This window comes from Heliangelus exortis, chromosome 1 (genome assembly GCF_036169615.1).
Source record: "Heliangelus exortis chromosome 1, bHelExo1.hap1, whole genome shotgun sequence".
Lineage (NCBI taxonomy): Eukaryota > Metazoa > Chordata > Aves > Apodiformes > Trochilidae > Heliangelus > Heliangelus exortis.
The window spans coordinates 101016053-101029773 of record NC_092422.1 but is presented as its reverse complement, the minus strand read 5'-3'; the positions used below and the strand labels follow the sequence as shown (position 1 = coordinate 101029773).

At 41.2% G+C, this 13721-nt stretch overlaps 1 long non-coding RNA gene across 1 annotated transcript; it reads right to left on the bottom strand.

The window, feature by feature from the left end:
* Nucleotides 1-599: 599 nt before the first annotated feature.
* LOC139794085 (uncharacterized) lies at nt 600-4246 on the bottom strand. Its single transcript, XR_011724949.1, has 3 exons — nt 4109-4246; nt 3800-3844; nt 600-795 (listed from the first exon to the last, which is right to left on the bottom strand). It is a non-coding gene; the product is annotated as an uncharacterized lncRNA (long non-coding RNA).
* Between the last annotated feature and the right edge of the window lie 9475 nt (nt 4247-13721).

The following is a 13721-nucleotide window of genomic DNA, read 5'->3' as shown; positions in this document are numbered from 1 at the left end:
ATAACTATATAATGAAATTTTAATAATAGTGTCATTGGAATAATTAATAATAGGTTACAGGCAATCCTGCAAAGATTTATAATATGGTTCAGAAGTTTACCCGAAGCTTATCCAGTCTGTGTAAATCTGGGATGTACATTACTTTATAGGAATTTGTTCAGGTGCATCATTCATCCAGCTGGCCTGAAAGAGGAAAATCCTTTGCTGAGTGGTATTTCAGTGCTCCAGCTCCAGAGTTATCAGGAACTTTAAGCTGCAGACAACTGCAAAGCTACCATGAGTGAAATAAAGTATAATGGTTTTCTCAGTTTTGATTAAGAATGAATCTTACTTAGTTTCTGTAGACTTACATTTTGATTTTTCAAAACCGACAATGGGTTTTTCTCTCTTCATTTTTAGACTGTAATGTTGAGAAATCTGCCTTTGCCGAAATCAAAGCATGTGAAAAATATGTCTGCTTTGGATTCATTCATCTTTGATTGTCATTTTGGCATGGGAGGATTGTATGGCAAAGCAGCAATCAGTTCACAAAAACAAAGATCTCACTTGAATTATAACAAATGGTCAAAGAAAAAACAGAGAGATTTGGTATTTGGCTATTCTTTTTATTTTTCTAATTAATTCTTTACACTGATTGGATAGCTGTTAATCTGAAAAATCTTGTTTCTTTGTTGTCTTTATATGCTACACACAGGAGCATATTATGTGTGTGAAAATACTGATGCTGGCAGGTCCTCAAGCGGGAGAATAGAATGTATCTCGGGTTCAGCTTCTCTGAAGGCACAGGCAGCATTTCTAGGATGACCAATGTTGACATAAGTGTGAGTAGAAATCTTTAAAGGTCAGTCTGATTAGTAAAAAATAGAGTTGGATAGTCAGAAACAAAGACAAAAACTAAATTTGTTTCCTTCTACTCTACCCCTCACACTTCTCTCCCTCCCCACCCCTGCCTGGCACACCTTGCAGTCCCTTACTGTGTGGCTTTATTCCCTGAATGCTGGTGTGTCTGTGATGCCAGTCAAACCCCAGACACCTCCTGAGCCATATCTGCTGCTTCTCCTTCAGAGGAAGGAGGGAGGCACTTGTCCTGCACACGTGTCAGCAATCCAACTCCTCAATACAGCTTGGAGGAGGCTGTAGCAGACACCAGGGGTGTAACAGGGTGGTGTGTGGAAAACAGACAGTGTCTGGCCTTAGAAATCTCAAAACCTGGTCACCTACTGATGCAGCTGATCAGGTTGAAAAACCTGCTGGAGCAGACGGCTTTTTTAAATTTTAATTTACCATCTCTGAAGTGATCAGGAACACTTTTAGTTGAGAAATAACAGAAAAAATTTTAGAACTTTAGTGTGGGGTGCCCAGGTCTCCAAGGCCCGCTGTTGTGGGTGGCCAGGGCTGCCCAGTGCTGGACACATCTGCGTTCAGCTGCATCAAACCAACCCCTGCTTGGTGAATGATGAAGTTTTATTTTTTGCCTTTGTTTCAGACACTCCAACTCTATTTTAACTGGCAGTAAATTAAATTCATTTTTCTAAAGACAAGTCTGCTTTGCCTGTGACAGTAATCTGTAAGTGATCTCCCAGTCTTTATCATGGCTGAGCCCCACAGCCACCATGGCAGCACGTTGGGGAAAGCCCGGGTAAGGAAGGGAAAAACACTGCCTGGTGGTGAAGGGAAAGTGTGAGAAACAGCCCTGTGAGCATTGAGGCCAGAGAAGGAGGAGGTGAGGAGGTGTTCCAGGTCCCTGAGCAGGGATCCGGTGCAGTCCCTGGAGAGACCGTGGTGGAGCAGGTATCCACACTGCACCCACAGAGGACCCCACACTGGAGCAGAGGTAAAGTGTGAGCAGGAATTGTCAGAGAGGACTTTTATGGACTGACTGCAGCCCCAGTTTCCCATCCTCCTGTTCCACTCAGCATGGGGAGAGGCAGAAGAGTCCATGATGGAGAAGGGAAGCTAACCCTGGGAGATAGGGGTAGGGTAGAATGATAAAGTTTTATTTTTTGTCTTTGTTTCAGACAATACAACTCTATTTTAACTGGCAGTAAATTAAATTAATTTTTCTCAAGACAAGTCTGCTTTGCCTGTGACAATAATCTGTAAGTGATCTCCCAGTCTTTATCTTGACCCATGAGCTCATCAGTTGTATTTCACCCCACTGTGTCCTGTGCTAGCAACTGGCTGAGGTCAGCCTACCACAACTGAGGATTCAATTTGTAAGTCTCATTTTAAAGAATAGTGCCTATGTATAAGGAAAAATTACTATGCCCCACGATCACATAAGTGAGCTCTAAAGCAAGGCTGCAAAGTCCAGGGAAAAACAATAAGATGAAGTAGAAGGTATAACCCGATGTTCTTCCAGTTTTTGAATTTTGATTGAAAATAAATGTCTTTAGTATTCCTACACTGGGTTTTCATCCACAGCTCTAAAATGGACAAACAACATCCCAGCTGGCTGTTGTGGAGCCTTGAGAATGTTTCTCCTTGCATCAGATGCCTTGCTTTATAAAACAACATCAGCACTTAATTGTATTTCCAGTGCTTGTTGGATAATTGTTTTTTATTAATTGCTTTTCATAGCTCTTCTTTCTTGTACACCTAATGGACTCTTATACTGTCTATTGACCCTGGTAACCCTAACAACTTCTGAAAATCATTAGACCTGAAAGGAAAGTACATAAAGTAGAAAATAATAGAACCTTTTGTTACAGGTATGCTTGTGTTTCTAAAAGATACTGAATGTCTTTTGAAACAGAATATGGCTTCCTCATCTGTAGTGCTACCCAGATAAACACAAATTTACATGTTATATTAGGGTTTCCACTGTTAAAATATTTTTATAGGCAATTGTGATTCCAGCAGGAGGTTTTTTGTTGTTGTTATTTCTTTAAAGCTCTTGGTTCTATATCAAAATTTAATGGGAACTGAGGTACTGTATCTTACTGTGTGCTCAGAGTCAAACAAAAAAGTGTGAACTAACCAGTTTGACTCACCATTGTATTATTTCTTAAGAGTATGTTTGAAAAATATTTTGAAATTTATTTGAAAATTATTTCAAAATATATTGTAACTCATCTGAGATTTTATTTGTAAAAAATATTTATATAAAAATAATGAAGTACTGATTGGTGGCATGAAGACAAAATCTACCTAGCAAATAATATAATAGAAAAGCACACAGGAACAGAAGACAAAATATTGATGTATCAGTGGGAGGAGTTAAATTACTTGGCAGAATATTAAGACTCCACTGGTGAAGTCTAGACAGAAGAAAGCCCTGGCTGTGCAACGTGATCTTTGCACAGAGATGATTCTTACACCCATGGAGCTCTAGTGAACTCATTAGAGCAGGAGCTGGCATCAGGGGATTAAATTGCAGCATCAAATCCTAAAGAGTGATGAAGAAATTGTCTGAGACTAGCTATTGCACTAAAATATTTTGATGCTGTGTTCTCTGGCAGGAGATAAATTAATTAAGGAGTTCCAAAGCACCAGGAATGTCATGTCTCCAAGTCCCACAGCAGAATTTTAAATCTCATGCCAGTGGCACAAAATGATTTCCTATAGACAGATGGGGCTGAGAGTCACGGAGACCCTTTAAGAACTCTAGCTCTAAAGAAAGTGCAGCACAGCCTCTCTCTGGTCTTGTCTTGTTCTCTTTGCTTTCTGTTGTTTACCCTGCTTATTTGCCTGAAGCTGTTTGTTCTGGTTGGTTTGTATTTGCTTTTAGAAGATTGTGAACCTTAACACAGGTTGTGTCTCATGTTTGCTTTTTAAATTCAACGACCATGCTACTCACGTAGTCAAAAGTTGTCTACGGTACCAAAAATGCAGACAATTCATCCTGGAAATAAAAAAATAAATTCCTTTGGTTATGATGAAATGAAATGCAGTATCTTGTAGATTTTAGACTTGACAGGTGAGCTCTAATTATGCTGAATACTTGCTTATGCCCCCTTTAAGCAGTTTTGACATATAGGTAAGGCGATACCTGGCAAACGGAACGTGGTATTTCCATTATAATTTTCAAGTACTGTTTACTCAAAAGCATAGATTCTATCACTGTATTCTATATATGTGTAGATGCAAACATTAAAGGAGTGCTTACCCGTTCTTTACACTGGGGGTGTTCAGGCTGTGCCTGTAGTACGAAATGCAGCTGGGGAACAGCTGAGTGCAGCTTCCCACCCAGCAGGGCCTGAGGGAGATATCTGTCAGAGCTCTGCACACATGAGAGCTGTGTGTCTGTGTGTCTGTCTGTGTGTCTATGTCTGCTTGTGTGTCTGTGTGTCTGCCTGTATGTCTTAGTGTCTTTGTGTCTGTCTGTCTGTGGAGTGTCTGTGCCTGTGTGCCTGTGTGCCTGTGTGCCTGTGTGCCTGTGTGCCTGTGTGCCTGTGTGCCTGTGTGCCTGTGTCTGTGTCTCTGTCTCTGTGTCTCTGTGTCTGTGTCTTTGTGTCTGTGTGTCTTCGTGTGTCTCTGTGTCTCTTTCTGTTTGTGTGTCTGTCTGTGTCTGTGTCTGTTTGTGTGTCTGTGTCTGAGTGTCTGCATGTCTGTTTGTGTGTCTGTGTGTCTGTGAGCACTGCTGCTGCACCTAATTCCAGGTACAGCAGGAAGCAATCTGGCAGGAACTGAAGGGGCAACACCTGCCCCTCTGGCCCAGGAGCTGAGCTGCCAGACAAGCCCTTTACCAGCCCGCAGGAAGGCAATCAGACCAGGAGGAACCAGGCACCTTTCTTCTGTGAGCTGCCCACAATCAGGGCATCCATGGCACTGAGACTCTCCTTTGGTCTGCCTGGTACAGCCCCTGCTCTGTCATGCCCCTGTGTTACCAGGGTCACACCTGTGCCAAGTGCAATGTGCAGTGCTGTGCTGTGCTGGGCAGTGCGGTGCTGTGCAGTGGTGTGCTGTGCGATGCTGTGCTGTGCGGTGCAGTGCTGTGCTGTGCAGTATAGTGGTGTGCAGTGCTGTGTTGTGCAGTGTGGTGGTGTGCAGTGATGTGCTGTGCTGCGGGACAGTTTTTAAAACATCACCGTCAGTTTACAGTGCTGAGAGCTTTTAGGGGCCCAATACGATTCATGCAAGCTTTCAGTTCTTTTGACTAGCTATCAGGGACTTCTGTAAACTCTTCTATGAGAATAAAAGAGAGGGATAATGTGTTTTCGGTGTTAAGTGGAGGAAACTTCAAGAAGTAAATCGACTCCCTTTGTTGGCTCTGCTGGCAGAGACACCTATCACCAGTTACAGGTTGGTGACATTGTCACAAAATGACAGTTAACAAATGACAGCATCACTAGATGTGAAAATACCACTGAATCCCAAGAACAGCGCTGTAAATAGATGAACTACCCCGAGAAAAACTTCCCTAAGGAAGGGGAGGTGGGATGGGAACGGCGGGTGACGGCGGTGCAGTCCCCCCGCTGCACAGGCAGGCGCGGCCCGGTAGGGGGCACTCTTCCCTCGAGGCTGCCGCGGCTGTGGCGCCATTTGGGAAGGGGTGGGAAGGCGGGGGCTGAGTGACATGGGTGTGACGTGTGAGTGACTTGAGAGTGACGTGTGGAGTGATATGGGGGGTGACGTGGAGAGTGATGTGTGGAGTGATATGGGGAGTGACGTGGAGAGTGACATGTGGAGTGATATGGGGAGTGACGTGGAGAGTGACGTGTGGAGTGATATGAGGGGTGACATGGAGAGTGACGTGTGGAGTGATATGGGGAGTGACATGGAGAGCGATATGGGGAGTGATGTGGGGAGTGACATGGGAAGTGACAGTGGGAGTGTTGTGGGGACTGGCATGGGGACTGACATGGTTGCACCTCTTTGGGTGTAATATTTACCTGGCTGAAATACTGATGTGCATGAACTGCAGCCTTTAATTTCATGGTTTGCTGTTGTGGGGTGGTTTTTTACTTGTTGGTTTGGGGGGTTTTTAAGTTTTATTATTGAGCGGCGTTGAAGACCCTCAATGTATCATCTTTACGAAGTAAACTTCAAACTGTCAGCCTGAGTTATCACTTTCTCTTACAGAGACAGTTAAATTTATATACAGCCTTTGATTCTTTTCCATCTGCTGGTATGCCTGTATAAATTAAAAGATTATTATAATTTTGTTCCCCAGGAGTCAGTACTGGGCCCAGTCCTGTTCAATATATTAGTGACCTGAATGAAGGGATGGAGCATATCTTCAGCAAGCTTTGTAACACAAAACTGGGAGGGGTAGCTGACACACCAGAAGGCTGTGCTTCCATCCAGTGTGACCTGGACAGTCCTTGACAGTGTGAATTGACCTGGAGAGGAACCTTATGAAATTCAGCCAGGGCAAGTATAGGACACTGCTCCAAGGGTGGAATGACCCCATGTATCAGTACAGGTTAGGGACTGACCTGCTGGAAAGCAGTTCTGTGGAAAAAGACCTAGGAGTACTTGTGAACAACAGGATGACCATGAGTCAGCAATGTACCCTTGTGTCCAAAAGGGCAGTGGCATTCTGGGGTGCATCAAGAAAAGTGTGGTTCAGTGAGTTGAGTGAGGTTTTCTTCCTTCTCTACTCTAGCCTGGTGAGGCTGCATCTGCATCCATTTCTGGGTTTCCCAGTTCAAGAAGGACAGAGAACAGCTAGAAGGGGTACAGCAAAGGGCAACAAAGATAATTAGGGGACCAGGGCGTCTCTCATGAGGAGGGGCTGAGGGACTTGGGTCTTTTTAGTCTGGAGAAGAAAAGACTGAGAGGGAATGTGACTAGTGCTTATAAATACTTTAATGGTGGGTGTCAGGAGGATGGGTCCAGTGGTGCCCAGTGGTGCACAGTGACAGAAGGAGAGGTAATTGGCACAAAATTGAACATAGGAAGTTCCATGAGGAGGAACTTCTTTTACTTTGAGGTTAGAAGAGCACTGGAACAGGTTGCCCAGCGAGGTGGTGGAGTCTCCATCTCTAGAGATATTAAAAATCTAGCTGGACACCATCCTGTGCAACCTGCTTTAGATGAACCTGCTCTGGTTTCAGGCTTGGACTGGCTAATTTCCAGAAGTCTCTTCTGGCCCCTAACATTCTATAATTTTCTGATTACTGTATGTAATTACATTTTAAAAACCCAAAACAGAAAACAATCATTAACAAATTGTTTGGTTTTGTGGTTTGTGGCTTTTTTTTTTACAAAAAAGTAAATAGAGAAGGAAACAATAAATAGTCTCTGGGCCTCAGAGAATATAGGTAAACTTAATAATCAAAAAATTTCAGCTTAGTGGCGAGAAAATGTGGCATAAACCTGGCTTAGCTTAGACCTCACCCACAAGGAAGATCCTGGTCAGCTGAGGTGGAACCTAGAGGAAGATTTGCACTGCCAATAGTCATAGATAAAATGTGATTGGAGCAAATCAGTTAGGTATGCCTTTTCATTCTGTTCAGTTTTTCATCTCCTGATAGTCTTACTAAGCAGTACAAGAATTGTATTTGATACATTAGGAAGGATATGATTACTAACAGCGTACTGGAAGTAATAAGAGTAAGCATTTTGGTTTAGGTTGTGTGTTCAGTGGTTTCTTGTGGTTTGTTTTTTTTCACCTCTCCTGTTAAAGGATTAAGAAATATTTCTCTCAGCATGAAAACACTACTTATCTGATTTGGCTTGATTACTTTTTAACTTCTTCTTTTTAACACTTCTGGGTCATTTGGGGTTTTTTGTTTGTTTGGTGGGTTTTTGTGTCGTCTTTTTTGTTTGTTTCTCTTTGTTTGTTTTTTTAAGGGATACACATCAGTCACATTCATTATCTAATTTCACAGATCTACAGAATAGTCATGGCTGGAAAGGTCTTTCGAGATCACAGTGTCCAACCATACACACAGAAAAAACCCCAAACAAACACAAATAACATACACATTCCACCCAATACCACCCACAAAAAATCCTACTCCTACAATCTCGGCCACTAGAGCATGCCTTCAAGTGCCACATCTACACATTTCTTAAATACCTTCAGGGATGGTGACCCAACCACCTCTCTGGGCAGGCTGTTCCAGTGCCTGACCACTCTCTAAGTTGAGAAATTCTTACCAATATCTAATCTAAACCTCCCCTGCCACATATTCAGAGCATTTCCTCTTGTCCTGTTATTATTCACTTGGGAGAAGAGGCCAACACCCACCTCCCTACAACCTCCATTCAAGTAGTTGTAGAGGACAGTGATGACTCCTCTCAGCCTTGTCTACTCCAAACTAAACTTTCCCATTTCCCTCAGCTGCTCCTCACAGGACTTGTTCTCTAGGCCCCTCACCAGCTTGGTAGCTCTCCTATGGACACAGCTCCTCAATGTCCTTCTTGCAATGAGGGGCCCAGAACTGAACACAGCATTCAAGGTGCAGCCTCCCCAGTGCTGAATACAGAGGCACGATCCCATCCCCAGATTTTGGTCTTCTTGGCCACCTGGGCACATACTGCTGCCTCATGTTGAGCCAGCTCCACCAACACCCCCAGGACCTTTTCTGCTGGGCAGCTTTGCAGCCACTCTTCCCCGAGCCTGTAGCATTGCCTGGGGTTGTTGTGACCAAAATGGAGGACACGGCACGTGGCCTTGGCCCATATATCCAGCCTGTCCAGCTCCCTCTCTAGAGCCTTGCTACACTCAGAAGCAGATCAACAGTCCCACCCAATGTGGTGTCATCTGCAAACTTACTGAGGATCTACCCAATCCCCTATTGATAAAGATATTAAACATGACTGTCCCCAAAACTGATCTAAGGGACACCACCGGTGACCATCCAAAACTAGATTAATTGCACACTGGTGCACTAAAATGAATTAGGTGGATGCTATAGCAAGGAATGCAAATGGGGAAAAAACCAAAACGAAACAAAACAGATTGGCCCACATATCCACTAAAGATGAAGGTAATGACAGGTAAATTTATCCTGAAGTGTTGTATATAAGAGTGTTGTTATAAGGCTAGGAAAAACAGCTCAGGAGCTACTAGTCAAAAGGGACTACCTGTTTCTGCTTATGCTTGTGTTTAATCCTTCAACCAGTATTTAGAAGTCCTTATAGGAAACAAATAATCAGACATAAAAACTAGAAATATGTCATGTTTTCAATGTAGGCCTAGAATGAGCATTGTTCCTTGTTTAAAAATAAAGATTCCTATAAAGGATAGATGATGTGTAACAAAGATTTTGTCACCTTTCTTTTTAAATGTTACTATTAAATTTGTTGTGCATGAGAAACAGTAAAGTTTCTGGAAAAATAGAGTGTATTTCTTATCATCTCCATCCCCTAAAATCAATTTAATGTGAAAAAAGGAAAGAAAGTATCTCACATTTTCTCATTCTTCTTTTCTTACCTGTATTTTTATACATAATCAGTTAGATCTTCTCACAGAAGTCCCACCCAGAATGAAAGTGTAGAGGTAAATAAATGATAAAATGGAATTCCAATCATATAAAAGTGGTCTGTATTAAGTAATTTTTATCAAAGAGCTTTCCCCGTTTAAAACCCATGTCATCACATCGCACTCAAGAGGCAGAAGAGAAGTATTGAGCATTGAGTTCAGAGGACTGAAATAAGCTTTTCAGCAGATACTACATGAAAACCCAGTTGCTGACTAAAATAATATAAAAAAATTGCCTGTGAGACTGTCACGGTTTAACACTGGCCCGGCAATTAAACTGAGTAACAGACGCTCTCTATTAATCTCTCTCTCCTCCCTGATAAGAAAGAAGAGAGAATAAGGGAGAGAGACTTATGGGTTGGAAACTAAACTACACAACTTTAATGAAACAGTAATGATAAATAGGAAAAATTACTAAATATATACAAATATACAAGAAAATGGATACCGTATTCCTCCCCCCTTTCCCCCAGTAGCTCTCACGTCACCACCGAGGCTGCAGGGCAGCTCTGGGAAAGTCCAGGCTGGACTCCTGGAGTCGGCAGCAGTTGGGAGCTGGAGGCAGGAACACACAGATATGGGCTGGCATGGATCAGGACCACAGGCAGACGAACGGACGGGATCCTTCCAGGATACCGGGGTGAAGGAAAGGAGGCAGGAAAGGCAGGAAGGCCAGGCAGCCGGAAGCAGGAAATCTGGCTTGGCCCTCGTGATCCCTCAAATTTATACTGAGGATGACGTATATGGGATGGAATACTCTGTTTGGTCAATTCTGGCATCTATCTTGTCCGTTCCTCCCCAAAGGAGGGATGCAGGTGGGACCTCTTTATGTTTTCCTCAGAGCTGAGCAGTGTCCTTGGCTCTGCACACCAGTCTCTAGCAGTAACTATAAACATTAAGTGTTATCAGTCCTAGAAACACACACTGTCTGAGAAACTTGCTGTTAATTTCAGCAAGTGCAACTACTTACAAGAGACTTAGCTAAAAGCAAAAGTACAAGACAGAAAATCACCTTTATCCTGGCCCAAACCAGGATAGAGACAGATGCAATGTTATGCTGAACATTTGTGGCATTCTTACCATATTATGACAGTGAAAAATGCTCTGAAAAAATTCAATTGCATGTATGAAATCTGACTTTTGGACTGTTGAATACTAGGTCATGTGGACTTTGTGTTATGGTTTGAACAGCATAAAGCAGTGAAAGGGAAGGTTTACAGAATTTGTAGAAATCTGATAAGTGCTGTATTTTTTAAATTAAATTTGATAGCTTTCCCTGTGTACTCTTATGTGTGTGTTTTATAGAATATAGGTTGATGTTTCAACCCATTCTATATCTAACTTTTAGCCATGACATATTTTTGTGTAGTATAGTATTTGGCAAATCAGTTTTGCACAAAACGAAATCTAATCGAATAATGAGGAAACTCATCATCAGACTCCTGAGTTTCATCATAAATGTGGTTTCAACAGGGTGTCCTCCATCTCAAATTATTATATTCTGCTTTCTCAGCAAATTTCTTTCAGCCTGTAGTTTGAAAAGAGACCTTCGGTGAGAGCTGACCTCATGTAATAGAATGAATGTTGAACATTTTTTTTTACAAGGAAAATAGTCCCAGAAGACTATTTTGGGAAAATTGTGTTCAAAGACTGCTTATGTTGTATATTTGTATTACTTTTGGATAAGTCTTGCTATTTTAGCAAGACAAAAAATTAAAATATTTTATTGAAAAAAAATCTGTTTATTTTCCATCTTCATTCCTTCAAGAAGAAAAAAAATAGGAAAAAATGAGGTTTCTCTTAAGCAGAAGGAAAGCATATCCCAGAACTTTGTGTGTTTATCATCTCGTCACGTGCAGATGTTGTTCATTGCAGGCATAAACAGAGTCACGTTAAATTTGCTGTGAGGTCGAGCCTCTGACAGTGCTTGTTTTATCAACAAAGACAAATGAAAGACCAGAAATTGTAGCATGGCCTCTGCTATTTCATCATTGTCAGCCTTAAATACAATCATTCATTGCTGATAGCCTTTTCTCCTTCCTTTTCCCACTAACACCAATCTGTCAGAACCCCTCTTGATACGGTCCAGAGCTCCAGTAGCAGTGATTTAAAAAGAAGAAATTAAAATAACTTTTTTAATCTTTGTCTTGATAAAGACTTTATTTTCAGAGAAAAACCTGCAAAATGATCTCTTTCTTCTTGTAGCTGAAGGATGTGGTAGTACAATCAGTGCCCATAAATTCCTTCTTTTTCATAATCTATTTAACTAAATTAAAATTTAACTGAACTAAAAATTACTCATAGCTCTTTTAGATGTTAACTTTTGGCAATTTTTATAGAGCTTGAACTGCTGTTTCATGCCAGGCTACATGAGTAAGGTCAAGCACAACTCTGCAGATAGGAGCACAAGAGCTTTGCTCAACCTGTTTCAGGGAACAACTGAACTTACAGTAACTTTCCTTTAAGGATTTCTAGAGATGAAGCAAATTAACAGTGACATTCACCTCCCAGCCTAGAAGGCTGATAGGGGCTGCAAATCTCATAAATCCTTTTAAAACCCTATTCAGACAGTTTAAGGAGGATTTAAGTGATGCACAAGCCCTTTGCAGGCCAAGAACACCAGTGTGAATTTCACTTTAATGACCTGCATGTCAATAGAGTTAGACTGGTATGAAAAGGGTAGAGAATCACTAAGAAGGCCCTATGACCCTGTAGCACTGTGTGTTATTTAAATGTGTTATTTTGCTGTGCATCTGCATTAAAATAAACAGATTCCCCCTCCACGGGATATAACAGCTATACAAAAAGGTTTAAAGGGTAATTATAACATCAGAAGGCTCTTCAGATTCAGGATTTCATTGTTAACTCAGAGAACAAACTGACTTCAAGTATGAATAAAATTTCCATTTTTAATAACCTTTACAATTTTCCATCTTTTTTAAAAAATTAATGTTCTGTCATACTTTTTGCGTGTTGGTGCACCATTAAGCATTTGCACCAGCAGTAGCCTGACTTCAGAAAGTTGGATCCTCATCTTCTGAAATGACTTAGTAACTGAATTTAAATGCAAATTTTACTGACTTATGTCGGCCTAGGATTTCCAGAGGTGTTATATTAGAGGAATCAACAAAGCTTATATATGTCCATATACAGCAATTCTGTTAAAGAAATAGGAATAGAAACAGCAGGTACCTCAGGTCATCTAAACAACGAAATAAAATACATGAATTTACTAGAACCCAAAACTCAGATGGATATTCCTTTTATAGTTGCAGAAAATTATGTCTAATAGCATGCTAGCCATTTCTAGGATGGGAAGGTATTCTCAGTCTTTCTGAGGAGGTTCAGCAGGCAAGCCTTTAGGGAATAGTGGATGAAAGTCTGGGTGTCAAACTGAATATGGAATCAAAGATACAGCTTCTTCTGTAAAGAATAATGAAATGTTTCAAGATGCAAGTCTATCAGGTTTTGTTGAAATGTAAGGGGACAGAACTGTGTTTTCTCATCTGGGATTGGCTGATGAAAGTCAAAGGTGCGTTATGTTTTTCCCATTCTTATTAGTCCAGGGACTTCTCTAAATATATATGCTTATTTCTGTGGAATAATTATCCCGAAGGAACTGCTAGTAGGGTAAATGAAAAGGTTTAGGCATTTGATGTATTCTCAAAATAAGGATGGCTTGTCTGATGTGCTAACTTCAATTTGCTGTCATGTCTGCAGACTCAGTTAAGTCATTAGCATGCAAATAATGGAAGCACAATGCACATTTTGGTCCGGTTTATATATTTCTTTATAGTAAAAGGTAAAAGCAGATATCTTTGAGAGGTGGAAAGTTTTCCATATGAGCAGATCTCAAAAGAATTTTTTGGTAATATTGTGTCTTTCTGACTACTAACATTTGCTAATTAGAGATAACTAGAGTTAATTAACACTGATACCCTTTGTCTCATCTCTGTATAGCAGAAAGGAGGAAGACATCTGTGTGTGTATGGAGAGACTGTTTTACTCTTATGTTACACCCAGTAAAGAAGGATGTCAGGATCCAAATTTCTAGAAGGTAACTGGAAGGGTAAATTAATTGTCAGAATAACTGCATTCTTACCTTTTGCTGTTGACAAGGAAGGAACAAATGAGGTGCAAAACATGTAAGGAAGTTTGTGATGAGAGAAAGAACATAGAGTAGCTACAGGTACTTAAGCACTTGAACATAGCCAAGCTGTTTCCCTTTTAAGGGAAAAAGATGTGCTATCACAGCTCCTTGTTGACATGCCCTGTACATCATATGCATCTCAATAAATATGTCTGACATAGCCTGGTTTCCAAATGTTATACGTCAGCTGAAAAA